This window comes from Perognathus longimembris, chromosome 14 (assembly GCF_023159225.1).
Source record: "Perognathus longimembris pacificus isolate PPM17 chromosome 14, ASM2315922v1, whole genome shotgun sequence".
NCBI classification, from domain to species: Eukaryota; Metazoa; Chordata; class Mammalia; order Rodentia; family Heteromyidae; genus Perognathus; species Perognathus longimembris.
This window is the reverse complement of record NC_063174.1, coordinates 48340522-48358454: the sequence shown is the minus strand read 5'-3', so window position 1 is coordinate 48358454 and position 17933 is coordinate 48340522.

Genomic DNA, 17933 nt, shown 5'->3' with positions numbered 1-17933 from the left:
TTGACCTTTTCAAAAGTCTCTTTTAACAGAATAACATCTCTTGCTGAGATCACCACCTGGGAACTTGCCATTCATAGTCATCACCCTAACACAGACCTGAACTCTGGAGGCCCCAGCCATAGGAACTTCTGGGTATGCCCAAGATGCAAGAGCTGGCCAGAGGAGACCATGGCACCCATTGACCCGTATGGCCATTCCATTCTTGTGGTAATGATGGGAACTTTTGCCAGCCACACTGGACGGTGCCAGGCTGACCAGGGGCCCTTGATTACATCGCCCCCTTTCAGCAGGAAGTAGCTCCAGAAGAAAAGACCTTCACCCATCTTCCCAGCCTGGTGCCCTTCTATGGCATAAAAGAAAAAAATAAAGGAGAGGGGGGAGTAGCCCCCATGATTTGTAAGGACAGTTATGCTTGTATTAAATATCTTAAGAAATATCTTAAAAAATTTTAAATCATCCCAACTCTGTGTAGGATGGAGCATTGTATGTGCTTTTCCAGATTGGAAAACTAAACCCAAGCACTTGCTCTGGAGAAATGTCTTCTTGCTTTCTCTAGGAAAACAAGGATCATACTGGATTTCTTCTGCTCTTCCACGAGAATATAGAAAGCCTGCCTGCACATAACGGTGATGGCAGTAGAAAGAAGCCAGTTTCCTTTCCCTGTCTGCTTCTAGATTCTTCCTTGAGCATCTCTCATGGCACGATTTTTTGCCGTGGCATTATTGCCCAGGGCTTTGCACAGGGACTGAAATAGGGAATTGCAATGTTTCTTCCTTTTGCCTTTCACCCTGCTGTTAGGGAGTTGGAGGGAAATAGGAGCTAAAGGTTTTGATACTCAATCTCAATGTTTCATGATAAAAATGTTTTAAAAGGTAAGCCCAAAGGTTTAGTGCCTTTGCCTCAATGCTTATAAAAAAAAGAATGTTTTACTATCTATGTGTTAAGTTACCAGCTGCTGTAAACTACCAGAGATGCCAAAGCTTCAACCTGCTTTTACCTCATCGCCAGAAAAGAGGGACGATGCCTGCATTATCCTGAGTGACATGGAAACAGGCTAAGGACTCCAACTTCTCTGGACTGAGCCAAATGGATGGCTGCTGCACCTACTCCCTTCGTGTAAGAGGCCCTAATATATGTCTGATATCAGCATTTGCCTCATGCCTACATATACCATATGTTTACAGCATCACCTGCTAATTAAAAAAAAAAGGGGGGGCAGATGTTGGGGATTCAGCTTTGGCCTTGAAGGAGGAAGGGCAACAAAAGCTCCCGAGATGCTGCCCTTCCCCCAGCCCTGGGGCTGTGTGGAAGGTAGTCCCTCCTACCTTCCGGCCTCAACCGGAAGAGAAGCAAAGCAGCCCCCGCCTCTCGGCTAGGCCACATGGGTAATGGCGGAGACCTGGTCCTTGGGGGCTGTGATCTCCACCCATAGAGGAAGTTCCATGACATCACCTGATGGACAGACCATTTAGCCAATCGTTAATATTCAGTTAGTCCCTCCCCTTCCAGCCCGCCATTACCATTATATAAACCCCTCCCTGATTTAAGTTCTTTGAGACTGGTGGAACATCCAAACTGGCTCCCTCAAATCTCTGTCTGTCCTGCGTCTGATCCTGATATGTGAGGGGGACGGGGGGAGGTTTCAGCATCTTTCCTCAGCTCAGCTTAGCCCATAAAGACAAGCTTCACCCCTCCTGCTGGCAGGAGAAGCAGAGCCGAGTGTCTTTCATAATTTGGGATTTGGCATCTCCTTGGGTAAAGCGAGGGGACAGGGAACTTGAGCCCTGACACTCCAGATCTCTGTTAGAGGTGATCCATATGTGCAAGTCTAGCTATTCAAGAGGCTGAATGACAAAGATTAACGTTCATAGCTAGCCCAGATAGAAAAATTCGTGAAATTCTTCTCTTCATTTACTGATCACATACACAGAAGTAGAAGTTTTGCTCAAGTGATAGAGCTCTAGTTTTGTGCAAATAAGGGAACAGACAGGGCCCAGGCCCTGATTTCAAGCCCCATTACTGGCACACATAGATATAAATTTTTTCAAAAGACCATCCATTTCCTTATTTTTAAGGACAACTTAACTCATACAAACAGCCCTTACTTCTCTAACGTAATTAAATGTCCTTGATTCTTTTATTGAAAGCAATATGAACATAGCTGAAAATGTTTTTCTTACATTTTTGAAGAAATGAGTTTGAAACCAAGACCACGCAAAGGCTAGGCAAGACTGTACCCATGACATATCTCCCTAGACAAGTATTTCCCTTCTCACTCAACTGACATATAAGACATCTTTTCTCCTGAAATATTGGATCTTGGTCAATGGTTGATAACCACAGGAGAATCTTCTAAGTGTAAATTATAAGTGACCCTTATCTTTTCTCATCTTAAGATGTTTATACATCTTAATCTTTGCAAGCCATCTTCAGTGGGTCTTTTTCATTGTTAAATTACCAGCCCTCTATAGACCTTTTACCTTATCTCTTCAAAAGAGACATACCTTTCCATTGATCTTATTCAATTTTAGTGATGATCTAATCTCTTGGTTCCCTCTCTTACCAAAGTGAAGAACTGTCTGCATTTGTCTTTGTCATCCTGGATTTATTTCTGTCATGAAGGAAGGTATCAGATTGTTACTATTACTACTACTCTTAAACTGTAATTGTCAAGGTCACTTTTTGCACTTCACCTTGAGAGATGTAGTGGTATATTTCACATTTTATCCACATGAATTCATAACCATTTGACAAAGAAAATTCTTACTCTTCTTTGAAACATTCTTTTGTGTGTACAATCCTAGTGGTTTGTTTCACCTCTACTAAATTACCCCTCAATCAATTTCTCTCTATTATTTTTCACTTTTAAAAGTCAGAATAACATCACTTCGTCCTAAGACCTCAGTTCTCCTTTATCTACTGAAAATGTGGCATTAATGCTATAAAATGTCTTACATGTAAATCGCATTTATGCTATTGAGTATTAAATAAGTGTTTTAGTTCCTATTCTCATCTGATCTTGAAACTTGCATAATCTTTTTCCTATTCATTATTTCTCCTAGACCATAATATACATAAATAATTAGTATGTCCTAAACACAAGGCGATAATTGTCCCTCAAGTATGCAACTATTATCTGTTTCCATCCCTGTAGAAAATAATGTTCCAGCTCTCAATTGCTTAAGAACAACACCTAAGAATTACACTTTAGTAAATCCGAAGCACTTTTCCATTCCAAAATATGCATTCTTACTTGTTCCAATGCCTTTTACTTCAATGATACTTCCAGGTCTATCCGACCATGCTTGGAAGGCTGTAGTGAATTCAACAGGTTTCCTACCTCCAGGGCCTGAGCTCTGAATCATTATTATTTTATGTATATCAGTTGATCACAACATGCCATTCCCAGTTCATAATATCCCAGAAAATTCTTATTTTCTTGTAATCAATTCTAACATATCCGTGTTACTGGTCTGGTCCTTAGTTACCTGCATAATTCCATCAAATATCCTATCTCTGTGGAGGTTCTAACTTCAGTTGGTCTGTTCGCTGTAACTAAAACTTTATTCTCAAATCATTGCATTTGTATTTATCTATCTACGAGTTTCTTTCCACTTGGTAAATTTATCTTCTCAAATGTCATTTATATGCAGAAATTTCATTTCAATGTACTTTTCCTTAAACTAGACTATTTTCCATCATTAACACATTTGGTTCTCTCTATTTTACTTCTGGCTGCATATTGCTACATCAAATGACTTTTTATATGTATTTGTTTATTATTTTTAATTCATTTCTTAAGCTTATAAAAAAGCAGGAAGAAAGTGTTCTGAAGAAAATTTTAGCCATATAGTAAATAGTTTTTATTGAGTAAATACTATCAAATGAATGAGTATTAGTTCAAAGAAACCATACTTTTTTTTCCTTAATCATAAAGATCATGATTCAGTTTATATGTGAATTTTCTAGTGCTACTAATTTTAAATAATCTTGATCACTGAATTGTTTGGGTTTCTTCAAAAGCAGATCTTGAAATGAGAATTTATGAGGAATTAGTGTATTGGTGAAAGACGCAAGAAATACAGAATCTAGGCTGGGAATATGGCCTAGTGGCAAGAGATCTTGCCTTGTATTCATGAAGCCCTGGGTTCAATTCCTCAGCACCACATATATAGAAAAGGCCAGAAGTGGCGCTGTGGCTCAAGTGATAGAGTGCTAGCCTTGAGCAAAAAGAAGCCAGGGACAGTGCTCAGGCCCTGAGTCCAAGCCCAGGACTGGAAAAAAAAAAAAAAAAAAAAAGAAAGAAAGAAAGAAAAGAAAAAAGAAATACATGATCTAGAAGAAGATAACACCATCCTGTGATCTGATAAGACCCTCTGGTCAGCATCAGTCTAGCTATCAACTTATCTGAATGCATGCCAATCAATCAAATTTTCACTCTAGATCTCCCAGAAAAATAAAAGTGCATTTGTATTAGAAATTTGTAATCCACATTATGACTCAAGGTTCTCATTCACCTGAGTTTACAAATGACAGACTGAGGACCAAATAAGTTAAGAAAATTTCTTCAAAAATTATATCAAGAATTGATTTATTACCTTTTTTCATCAAAATTATGATGTGATTTTTATCCCTTGCTTTTTGTCCCTTCCCACCCAGTGCATCTTTGCTGTTCACTCTTCCATTATTGAGTGTTCTAGGACCCACTCATCACTTATCTGTGATTTCCATCACAGAGCAATGCTTCTGTTGGTTAATTCTTACAATTAAACTTCAATATTGGCATATTCCTATGAAAGATGAGAAAATGGGCCCATTTCAAGTTGTTCTCACATCACCAGTCTTTTTTTGCTTGTCTGGCAGATGTCCTTCAAGAAAACACAGATATTAAATACAAACAGTAGAATAGACATGCCCCTATTTATAACATAGTTTTACTAACATACTTTTGGAAACCATTAATTGTACATTCTGTCACCATATTATAATGACATTATAATTCATTTCCAGACTGCTATATAAATGATATGTTAACTGCTATTGCTATTACATGTCTACAAAACATAACTGAGAAGAAAAAAATAGCTTCAATCTAAGGAATAAATGGTTTGTTTGCAAACTAAGATTCTGATTATTTGGATGAAAGAGGGAAATACAATATAAAAGCAGGAATTTCAGAAAATTTCTGAAATCTTGAGTGATAGGATAATATTGTGTTACTTGTTGAAATCAAATGCACATCAAGGTTTCTTGCTTTCAAATACTGGTATGATTCTTAGAAACATCTATTTTTGTATTGCATGAAATAATTACTCAACTGTTATTCCTAACTATTATTGGAGATGAAAAATCAGTTTAAAATGATTTAAATTATTTGTTTCCATCATATCACTCCAGGAAATATATCACTTCACAATTACTAATTAAACACAAAAAGTAAAATATTTGCTTGTCACTTATTAGTAATTACTTATAGTTGATGAACATGCCTTGGGACTTATGCTACTTCAAAACTGCTGTCACAGACTAGAATATGAAAATTAATTTTAGTTACTAATGCAAACCTCAACTAAATCTGACACCAAGAGCTGTGGGACACATAAACATAGTAAATAAATTGACAGCCTATTCCAAAAGCATCACAGGGAGTCAAACATAGTTATAACGTTCAGAGTGCTTTCTTTTTTCAGCAGTTAATTCAGAGTTATTGACCTGGAAATAATCTGACACCAAGACTGAGTGATAATTTTAAGCCAGATCTGACTTCATAAAGTTGAAGGAAGTGTTTCATTGTCATTAGTAGGATGTGAGAAATGGAAATTTTGAAAGCAAAATGGGCCCAGAAATTTAGTTTCCTTTAGTTTTAGGAAAATGTTCTTTCATTTGCCACATTTTGATTCTACCTACCGTGAACCTTTGCATACTTCTTTGTATATTGTGAACCATGTTTCATTCACTTATATGAAGGGAAAGTGAAGACCTTGACATACCAAAGCCATTTATTTGTGAATAGCAGAATCTGAAAGAATGTCGTTTCAATGTGGCTTTCCTTGTACTTTCATTAACACAGGGAAAAACATCCTATCATTAAATATGATTCACACTTGCTGACAGTAAATAAAACATCTTTCATACTTTTCTCCAGTTAGCTAAAAGGAAAAAAAAAATCAACATATTTTCCCATGTTTTGTGGATCCATGTTCTTTGCTTTAGAGTTTTGGTCATCTCCTTTCCCAAATAGAAATGACTGAAGTTAACTTTGAACACAACCATTCTCCATTCCACTAAGTTGTAGGATGACTCACAGAGAGCTTTCAAATACAAACCACTGCTATTGTGATAAAACTCCCACTTAACCCAGCTAACCTCTGTATAATTAAATTTACTGAAGAGAAGGAGACCTATGAGAATTGTGAAGCATAATGACTTTAACAATGACCTTTCTCTTGGGTCCTCAATGACAGACATTCTCATTCACTTCTCTGAGAAACTCATTCAAATGGTCAGAGTTCCTAAAGGATCAACCCCACTATTGTTTGTATATTTTTTTTCCAGAATGTAAGCTACAGATGGAGATTTTTCAAAGAATAGATTTCTCATTCTCATAGAAACAAAATAGTTGAAATTTAAAAAATTTGATAGAAAAAATTAGGGAGGAGGTGACACTGTTCAAAAAGAAATGTACTCAGTACTTGACGTATGTGATTGTAACCCCCTTGTACACCACATTAACAATAAAAAATTAAAGAAAGAAGATATTTGAAAGTTAAGGAAAATATAACTATTTTAGGAGGAAATTAGGTCCTTGGTGCTTTGTAAAATTATCATGGTCTTAATTTATAAAAGAAATAATCTTGAAAAAATTAACATTTTCATAAATGAGCATAAGTTGTAGTCATTAACAAAATAAATATCAAGATAATGAAAATACTGAATTGAAAAGTTAATGGAAACTTCAGATAATGTTGACATAAAATTATTCAATACATATAAAAGTATGCAATAAAGAAAGAGTTTGAGGAGCAAGAAAGTGATAATCTTTTGGGTATATTTATAAGACATAATTTGTGACTACAGAGAAATAAATGTCCTTGTATACTATTCTTGGAAATAAGTGTTGGGCCAGCCTGGATTCACTATAAGTTTACGTATGGAATCAAATAATTTCTCTCATAAACAATTTAGATTTAATGATTATTTTATCCAAATAATAGAAACCAATTTACATAAATGATATGACTATTTCTATAAATCTCACATTAAACATACAAAATGATTATTTGTCAATTGTATTTTTAAGAATGTGTTTGCATTTGCATGTAAACAGTCAACTTCAAAGTACTTTGACATCCCATTTAATCAGAAATAGCAAATCAAAGAGAATAATATCCTTTGTATAAAATAAGGTTATCCCTTGGGCTTATAGGCAATTTTTTCATGATAAGTAGGAAAATTTTCCAGAATTTTAAAAAGAAAGTAAAATTTTATAACTTTCTTACCTTAGTTTAACCACTAGATTTATGAAATAAGCAGATTTTAAAGAAAGCATACATAATTTTGTTAAATGTTAATATTACATCCAAGGGTATATAACAGGAAAATACATTCTCCAAAATTATTAGTTGTATGTTGCATACAGTCTTATAGTGTATCTTATTTTGCTTGTAGTCTTCATAAAGAAAGGAGAGATGGGCAGTGCCCTCTTAATTATGAATAATTTTTAAAGCATGAATCCTAGGTACAGAAGATGGTGTGTGTGGGTGTTTAGGACACTCCTTATCTGACATGTTATTGTTTTCCATGATGGCATGTCCTCCTGTTTGGTGAAGCACCAGGAAAGGGAAGGGGATTTATGAGGTGCTGATTTATCTTTGGGTAGAAAATGGACTTCAGAGAAAACTTCCCTGTGCATCTATAGATTTTTGTGCTTTCTGCTCCCATGAGCAAAATTGCATAATCTGAAGTTGCATTCATGTTAGGCAATATTTCTTAATATTTTAATTTCATATATAATGCAATTCATTCATATAAGTAATTTTAGAAGGTAAAATAACTGTGAAGGAAAGACATATGAAATGCACAGATAAAAGGGAGAAACAAAAGAAAGAAGGATGGGAGGAAAGTATGAATGGAAGAAGGAAGGAAATAAAGGAAGAAGGAAGGGATGAAGAGAGAAAAAAGAATGTTTACTGCCTTGTCAATACACATGGTTACCTTTTGAATAAATATAAATTAGGTCTATGAATTTCAATGTACAGTTGAAATAACGTTCTATAAATAACCCGTTCAATTTATGGGTCTCTGTCTTGTTTTATGAATTTTCCATCCATTGTTCTTATAAATGAGGATGGTTGGTAATTGGAAATGTCAGACATCCATAGAAAAGTATGTTTGTTTGTTTTTTTAACTTCAGTATAATTTGGTAGGGGAGAGAGAGGAAGAATCAAATAAGACAAAATACTCTAATGTAAAATGGAAGAATAGGATTATAAATATATTAATATTAAATGATTATTAAGTGATATAAAATATTCTGTTGAATATTCAGAAAGAGAATTAAAATGAAATGTTCTCTCTTTGATGAATGACTGGTTACTTTTCCTAGTAGTTTCTATAGTGTTGATTTTCATATCCTTCTTCATTTGTTTAGATGAAAAATAAACTCTTTTGTACATAAAATTACACAATTGCTTAGGTTCGCCTATTAATTAAATTGTTGGCCTTTTGACATTATTTCCACACCAGGAGTATCAAATCTTATTGAATATGGAAAAGATTGGTGGTATTCTTTTTTTTTTTGGCCAGTCCTGGGACTTGGACTCAGGGCCTGAGCACTGTCCCTGGCCTCTTTTTGCTGAAGGCTAGCACTCTGCCACTTGAGCCACAGTGCCACTTCTGGCCATTTTGTATATGTGGTGCTGGGGAATTGAACCCAGGGCCTCATGTATATGAGGCAAGCATTCTTGCCACAAGGCCATATCCCCAGCCCAAGGTGGTATTCTTAAGAAACGTATAGACATTAACTTTTCTCCGATATTTACTTCTTTTGTTTTCATAAGACATCGTGGAAATGAAAGCTTGGGAGCTATATTTAATTGTCACTGTCATGTTTTGATTTTGCAAGAGGCTTTTAGAATATGTAAAAAAACAGAAAATTCACAACAACAATTGATGTGTATCAGATGAGGAAGGTATGCTGTAGCACTAAATTTAACTAGTTTCAGGGAAAGTAGTAGGATTTAAGTTAATTAGCTTCCTGTTAGTGAATAATCACATTTGATTTTTGTACAAAACAACATTCTCTACAGCAACATTTGCTTATTCTCTGGTCAGAATGAGTGATCACATATGCCGACATCATAGAGCAGAATTTACAGAAAGATTTAATATATACATTAGTTGTAATAAATGTGAGCCCAGTGATAAGCACTTTGCAGGTTTTTCTTTCTTCAGATCTCACAGCAGTTCCATAAGGGGAATTGTATTTACAGGTAAAAAATAATGAGGCATAGACATCAAAATTTTCCCACCCACACTATAAGTGAAGAAGCTGGAATGTGAATGCAGGCCATGAAGATATGAGTATTCTATATTGGATTGATGCTATTGAATGTTAGCTATTGTTTCCATTTTAAGTCATTGACAGTGAGGAACAATAAGTATGCCCTGGATTATAGGAGAGATCAACAGTGATAGATATAGAAATAATCTTTTCCCACAATTATTCTAGGCCTTGCATGCTACTTTCCTAAAGAAAAGAACAAACATTTCCCTGCCTTACTTGATATTGATAGGATATCCTTGTGAAAACTCAGTGAACCTGGTGTCACTTTGTGATTTTTTTTGTAATATAAAAATCACATGAAATTTTCATGACAGCTTTCTCTTTGGAATTTATCAGTCAATGATAAAGAACTACAGTGCATTTATAAATACACAAAACATAATATCATGTTATTATTGGAATATAGTGAACAGAATATTGTCTGTGTGTGTTTGGAAGCCTGGAACATTGATACTTATAGTAATTATTTAACATATAGCTATTGCCTGTCAAATCATTACACAATTGTCAACCAACTGAGTCCATGGCCTACAGGTTGGAAATTACTGACAGAAATCTGGGTTATAAGAAAATGCCTAGAACAATTATCTAGTTTATTTGTTGTAATTGTTTTGGTTTTATTTTCTAAAGCAATAAGAAAATTTTTGAAATATTATATGTTATAAAATAAAGAATTGAGCCTTATTGGGTATAATTATCAAAGAATAAAATGTAGAAACATTAGTGCTTATTTGCTCATTATTCTGAGTACAGAAAGTGTAAGATCAACAAGTCAATGTGATTAGATTTTTATGAGGCCTGTTCTATGGCTTTAAATGACAACTTTCTGAGAGTCTACTTACATGATCATTCTTTGTATATATCTTTGTGTTCCTCATAGAAAAACCAATCTTGCAGGCTACATTATGTACAGCTTACCATAGTGACTTAATTAAACCTCAATTACCACTGTAAAGTCTCTTTATTTGAAGCCAATCACTTTCTACATGAATTTTTAAAGATACCCTAACCCATAACCGAGGGCTCATAGATGAGAACCTCATTCAAGAATGCATGTACACTCATTAAAACTTATTTGCCTTGAAAAGTTCATTTCAGGCTATATTATTTTAACTTATATCCCTCTAGTGCAAACCATGTTAAAACAGTAATTGCAGAGAAACCATTCAGAAAAAATAAGATTATAACACAAGCCTAAGAAGATACAAGAGTACATTGAGTTGACCAACTCTACCCCCTCAAGTAACATGATAAAGTACAAGCAAAGAGAAGAAATAACAGATAACCATCAGGTTTTCATTATTTGGATAGCAAAATTGTTTCCTGGAAAAACAAGCAAGAAAACAAAAACAAACTTCCTATCTTTCTTGTGGCAGAATTCTGCCTAGGAGTGTTGTAAACGATATAGCAGGGGTGACAAAGAAATGTTGTCTATGACACTGGGCTGGTATGGGAAGACATCGTTAGTTGGGACAGATATGGAGAACTAGCAGAATTTCTGAGTCTTTAAGAATGATTCAGAAGTCGTAAATTTTTATATTTGCAGTGGTAGTTTATAAAATGAATTTTTGGAGAAAAAATACTGTAAACAAAAATATCATGTTGGTTTCCCAAGAAACCAGTATGAGCTCCTCAAGGTCTTCCTCATTGGAAGAACATAGAGTGACATGATTTCTGTCAGACATGTGCTGTGCAGGAACATAGATATGCCACTAACCAAGGAAGATCAATTGTGTTTGGTTGTCCGTGTGTTTTACTGGGAAATAATGTTTGTCATGACATATTATCAAGCCTATGAGATTGACCTCCATTACTGAAGAATAATTCTCTAGATTGATTACTATAGCTAATGACTGGAGACAACTACCTCTTCAAAATGTCACTTCAACAACCATTGCCTGTGTGTGTGTACACACACAACTTATGTGGGAAATTTCTCAAAACTTCCTTTTTTGTATAAGTAGAGTAAAATACTACATCCCATAAACTTCAGTCTCATACACAACTGATCTGATTCCATATTCCATGCTTCTACATAGAGCAATGTTCATAGGTTAATATATCAGGATCTTGATAACTTTGAGAGCCACCACTCAGCCTAGTAGACTCCGATAGAACAGGTAGGTGTTCATTCACCTCTCAAATATTATTTCCAAAACACATCTTGATTCACATTTGAATTTATCTTTTGCTGGATAATTGGTGAGTGAGGAGCCTAGGAATTTTAATTGTATCTCATGTTTGATTATCTCAGTCCTTATTTTTGGATCATAGTCTGATATTTTAATTCATGTTCTTAAAGCATAAATATAGTCATGTATATTTATAATTGGAAGGAAATCTACAAAGGGTATTTTGAAAAGGTTTAAGATCCTTACAATACTGACAATACTACACAATTTCTCTTATCAAAAAGTCAATGAAAAATGATCCAAGTTTTCATTGATAAAATGGTAAACCTAATCTTAAAGAAGAAATGACTATTTACATTCATTGTGACACTAAAAATTGACTTGATTTGATAAGGAATAAATGATTTTCTCATTCTTGGAATCAGTATTTTAAATAAATATTATGCTGAACTCTAAAGTAAATTTGGAAACAAAAAAGTCAAAAATGTAGAATTTAATGAGTTCTTTCAATAGTGAACACTCTTATACAAGAGATATCAAATAATTAGAATTTTCAAAGGAGTGCTAGAATAGGCAGTAGAAATACTAAAATTGGACTGATACAGAGAATACCTGACCCAGATGACACACAAATTAATGAAAAATTCTACATTTGTTCTCATATATAGGACTTTGACCCTAAACACAACCTCCAATGTAATTATACCAAAGAACTGATTAAACTGTAGTAAATATAGAAGTGATACTTCGTTGTGTAAATACCATAAATATTAACAGTTTACAAAATGAATATCAGGAAGCTAAAACCTGTTTGGAATGGGGAGGGTCTAGTAAGAGAAGAAAGATGAATAGACGAGGAAAAGGTGGATAAACATAGTCATAACAAGTGATGTACCTGATTAATTAGAAAACAGATTGATATTAAAAAGTTTTTTAAAAGCATTTGATGTACATACATGAAAAAGGAAGTAGAAAAATTGATGTGGGGCTGGGAATCTAGCCTAGTGGCAAGAGTGCTTGCCATTTTTTTTTCCAAATTTTTATTATGAAACTGATGTACAGAGAGGTTATATTTTCATACGTTAGGCATTGGATATATTTCTTGTACTGTTTGTTACCTTGTCCCTCATACCCCCCTCCCTCCTCCCCCTTTCCCTTTCCCCCCTGAGGTGTTCAGTTCACTTACACCAAACAGTTTTGCAAGTATTGCTTTTGTAGTTGTTTGTCTTTTTTTACCCTGTGTCTCTCAAATTTGGTATTCCCTTTCAATTTCCTGCTTCCAATACCAGTATACACTGTTTACAATATACTCAGATAAGATTACAGACATAGTGTAGGTACAACCACAGGAAGGTGATACAAGAACATCATCAATAATAGAAGCTACAGATACAGTTGGGACGTTGAAAGTAGTTACAACTGTGATGTAAATATCGTTTCCATAGCATGGAGTTAATTTCACTTAGCAGCTTATACATGAAGCCCTAGGTTCGATTCCTCAGTGCCACATATTTAGAAAACGGCCAGAGGTGGCGCTGTGGCTCAAGTGGCAGAGTGCTAGCCTTGAGCAATAAGAAGCCAGGGACAGTGCTCAGGCCCAGAGTCCAAGCCCCAGGACTGGTCAAAACAAACAAACAAACAAACAAAGAAAAATTGATGTGCCTGATGAAGAGAGGAGTAAGTAGGAATGGATGAAAAGAATGATGGAAAAGTGACTCTAATCAAGATATACAGAGACAGAAACAGAGAGTGATATGATATATATATATATATATATATATATATATATATATATACGTATAAGCAGAGAAAAATAGACATGTTAAGTTGTAACCTCTTCGTTCAACCATGTTTAAATTTCAAAATCATAAATTAAAAAAGCAGAGAAAGAAATTGCCAAGGAATCCATAAGAAATCTCTCATGGAAGAAAACTCAGTGTAAGAAACTCATGAATTATGACTTTATTATGAAATTATTCCTTATGGGTAAGTCTAGGAGAAAAACAGATTAATATAGAAAGAATTACTACCCAACCTGGCTGAAATACATCTAAGAATCAGTCACTTGCCATTAGCTGTGAAACCTGAGGTTCTAAATATTTTGAGTGCCAAAATGAAGGTGCATATGGCTAGCTTATAAAGAGATTAATACATTACTGTTCTGTCAAAGCAGCCCGCACCCTGTGATCTGTGGTTGAGTTGTCCCTTTGTGGTCCTCCAGTCTCTTGCTCATTAGGGCTGGCAATTAGGAAGATGAGCAGAATGTTAATTATATGAGGAGAAAGACAGACTGTATTCACAGAGTGACAGTTGGCTTGGCCATCTCTATATCTAACTGGGGTGACTTTCTTAGAACAGATGGATATTGCTTGTCCAAGTTCCTTATGTGTCCAATATAAACCAGCATTTGCAAGAATAGGATTCTAAGACATATAACTCACAGATTAAGAAAGCTAATATAAAAGGATCCAGCAAACATCCTGACACCTGTACCATCTCTAAAACCCTGCATACTAACTTCTAACAATATAGATTAATAATTTGGTCTGTTTTGTCCTTTATATTACAATCTCCAAGACATGCATTTGTATCTCCTTTCCCTTGCACATAATTAATTTTAGTGATTCATTCTTGTGGTTATATTCAGTTGTGATTAATTTCTTTCAATGCTATATACTGATTCACTGAGTGACTTGATGACAAGTTATTTTTCTATTCAGGAATCCATATTCAGTGTGTTTTCATTGGCAACTAATGTCAAGAATGATTTCAATATTCCTACATGTACCATGGATTGAATGGAACTGTTGTCATATATTTAGAATGGGATATTTACATGCTTTATTTTACTTCATTTTTTTCCAAATGGTTTTGCAAGCTGGAAAGTTATTCAATCATTTGTCATGATTTTTCTAGTCTATAGATTAAGACTGCTCAATTCAGATATGTTTATTTGAACACACAGATAATTATCAGAACAATACAGCCAGGTGCCTAGTAGGAGGCTGGCAACCCTGAAATAAATTTTGTAATTCATGAACCTGAAACATAATGAGTCCTCAATAAGTGAAGACATTATTTTCTTTTATGTTGCACTAAACTGCCAAAGCTTTCCTTTTAAAGCAATGAGGCTATCCACTTACAATCAATGACAATGCCTAAAGTTCAGTAGTCTTCTGAAAATTGTAGTAGGGCCATATTACCAGCCTACACTCCATGTATCTGAAAATACTAAACTGCAGAAAGCCAACTATTTTTGCACTGTAGTTGAAGTCGATTATTTGTGTAATGAGGGAATGATGAAATGTAGTCTGCCAATCTGAGTTCTGAACTCAGAGTTCAAATGAATTTCAATTACATTCTTAGATTCACTCTTTAATTTGTTATTCTAGAATATCCCTTTATATCTTAACATAATAATGAGATGTACTTTTTTTAATCAAATGAGAATGAAAAATAGTGGGTTTGGCTTATCTATCAAAAAATGATTTGTCTATCTAGAACCTGGTCATTTTCAAAGGTACATTATAATAGTGAGAATCATAAACAAGAAAGTGAAAAACCATATAAAATCATTTGTCTATCTAGAAGCTGGTCATTTTCAAGGATATATCATAATTGTTGGAACCATAAAAAAATAAGTGAGTAAACCATGTTTAAAAAAAAACTTTCTCTAAACAGCAAAGCAAAAGCAAAGAATGCTTAAGGAGACAGAACTTTTCAAGATGCCTTAAAATTTCCATCTCAACAATGTTTGTCATCACAGACCATATCAAATGCAACTCATGTTGTTATATAAAATGTTGCTGATGTTGACACACTAAAATGTACGTACATGAACATACCCCCACATTTAGAGAGGTACTAGACAAATTTCCAGACTTTGCAAAATGTTACCAATTTAAAAATTAATTAAGGAAAATTATCTGCATCACTTGACTGTCATTTTCTTCACATTATTGGAACTATAAAATGTCAAAGAAAAAACACAAGATGAATTTAAGTCACTAGGACTTTTACAGAGTAAGAGTGTTAGGAAAATTTCATGTCTTTACTCCTGCTGACTTATTTTCAAATAAGATGACTTTCTTTTTTTACTTTAAGGTCTATTCTTTTCTCTTTGCTGCCTTCTCCTCCTCCTCCTCCTCCTCCCCCTCCTCCTCCTCCTCCCCACTCTTCTTCCTCCTCCTCCTTCTCCTTATTGGCTCAAGGCTAGTACTCTTATCAACTTTCTTTTTTTTTTTTTTCAAAGTTTTATTATCAAACTGATGTACAGAGAGGTTACAGTATCATACATTAGGCTTTGGATACATTTATTGTACTGTTTGTTACCTTGTCCTTCATACCCCCCTCCTCCCTCCCCCTTTCCCTTTTCCCCCCTGAGGTGTTCAGTTCACTTTCACCAAACAGTTTTGCAAGTATTGTTTTTGTAGTTGTTTGTCTTTTTTTACCCTGTGTCTCTCAATTTTGTTATTCCCTTTCAATTTCCTACTTCTAATACCAGTATACACGGTTTCCAATATACTCAGATAAGATTACAGAGATAGTGTAGGTACAACCACTGGAAGATGATACAAGAACATCACCAATAATAGAAGCTACAGATACACATGGGATGTTGAAAGTAGTTACAACTGTGATAAAACAATCGTTTCCATAACACAGAGGTCATTTCACTTAGCATCATCTTATGTGTTCATAAGGGTATAACCACGGTGCCCACTTCTGGCTTTTTCTGTGTATGTGGTGCTGAGGAATTGAACCCAGGGCCTCGAAGAAATTATATTTAACAAATTCTTACAATTATATATTGTATAATTGTTTATATTTTCTATTATGAACACAAAGTTTCTTTGTTGAGTTGTTTAGTAATCAAATAATTTGTGTGTACTTTGTCCTGTGGTTGTTTATCAGTATTCTCATAAAATCAATGAGACGTATCATGTACACTTCATTATTTCATTATAATTTAAAGGGGTCAGTAATTAGGTTTTGAATTTTTTTCAATTCAGATCTCAAAATATATTGTTTGATTATAATTTTACTGGCCAAATATTTACAGGCATAATTTATTATAACTAATTCTATACTTGTGATTGGTAATGAGATTTAACCTGGCAGATTTTAGATCAACATTTGGCTCTGTTGCAGTGACTGATATAAATATTTCAGAGGATGGCATTGCAGTCCTTAAAATCAATGATAAGAAATTTACTGGATTGATCCTTGATCATGAGTTTTATTATATTAATAAACTTTAAAAAGTGTTTAAATTACTGTCACTTTTACAAATGAAGAAAGCTCAGTAACTTTTAATGTGAATATAAATCACATTTTAGTTGAAGAAAACAAAATAGAGACAACAATTAATCAGATTTATTAAAATTATACTATTTTCAAAAAGAAATATTTAAATATATCTTTCCTAAAAGTGAAATAAATGCTCATTCTGTGCTGTAAAACAATAGAGAAATGTGGTTTTCAAAGAAAATGAACTTTGTCATGTTCTATTAAAGAAAATATGTACTACAACATTATTGGAATGTTCTGCAAAGCTGCAAAATGACTTGGTATTAAATCCTGGTATTAAATACAGACTTTTTAAATATCAAGAGAAAACTTGGTGAAAAATGCATGCTCTCTAATTAAATTAGTCAATTATCTTACTGATACAAATAAAAAAATAAAACTTGTACATATAATGTAATAGGTTAGACAAGGAGGAATGAGGAAGAGGTCTCATTTCAAAAAGGAAATAGCTACCAAAAAATTGTTTTCTTCACTATAATAATGTCTGAATTTCTTTCTCTTTTCTTTTGTTCCCTGAGCTTGACTACCTTTGTACTGAACTTGAGAGTATTAAAACAATGTAAATCATCATTTAGTTGTCAGAAAATCCAATACTTCTCTTTCCTCTCAAGTTTATATTAAGTTTTCTTAAGAAAGGCATGTCAATACTCTGACTGACAGATGATAAATCCCAACAGCAGTTTTATAGATTAGTAATTATTCTTGCATATAACTACTCTAAATTTGAGTTGGGATAACTTTATCATCATTGTCTACAATATGTCAATGAATATTTCATTTCTTGTAGCTTCTTAATAGCTTCTACATTACCCTGTCAATTTCTCTCATTATGTGAGATGATATTAAGGTTTTTTTGTCCTGATATTCACTTAATTTTCTTGCTTATTATACTCATGCCTTTGAATATAGGATGCTGTATCACTAAG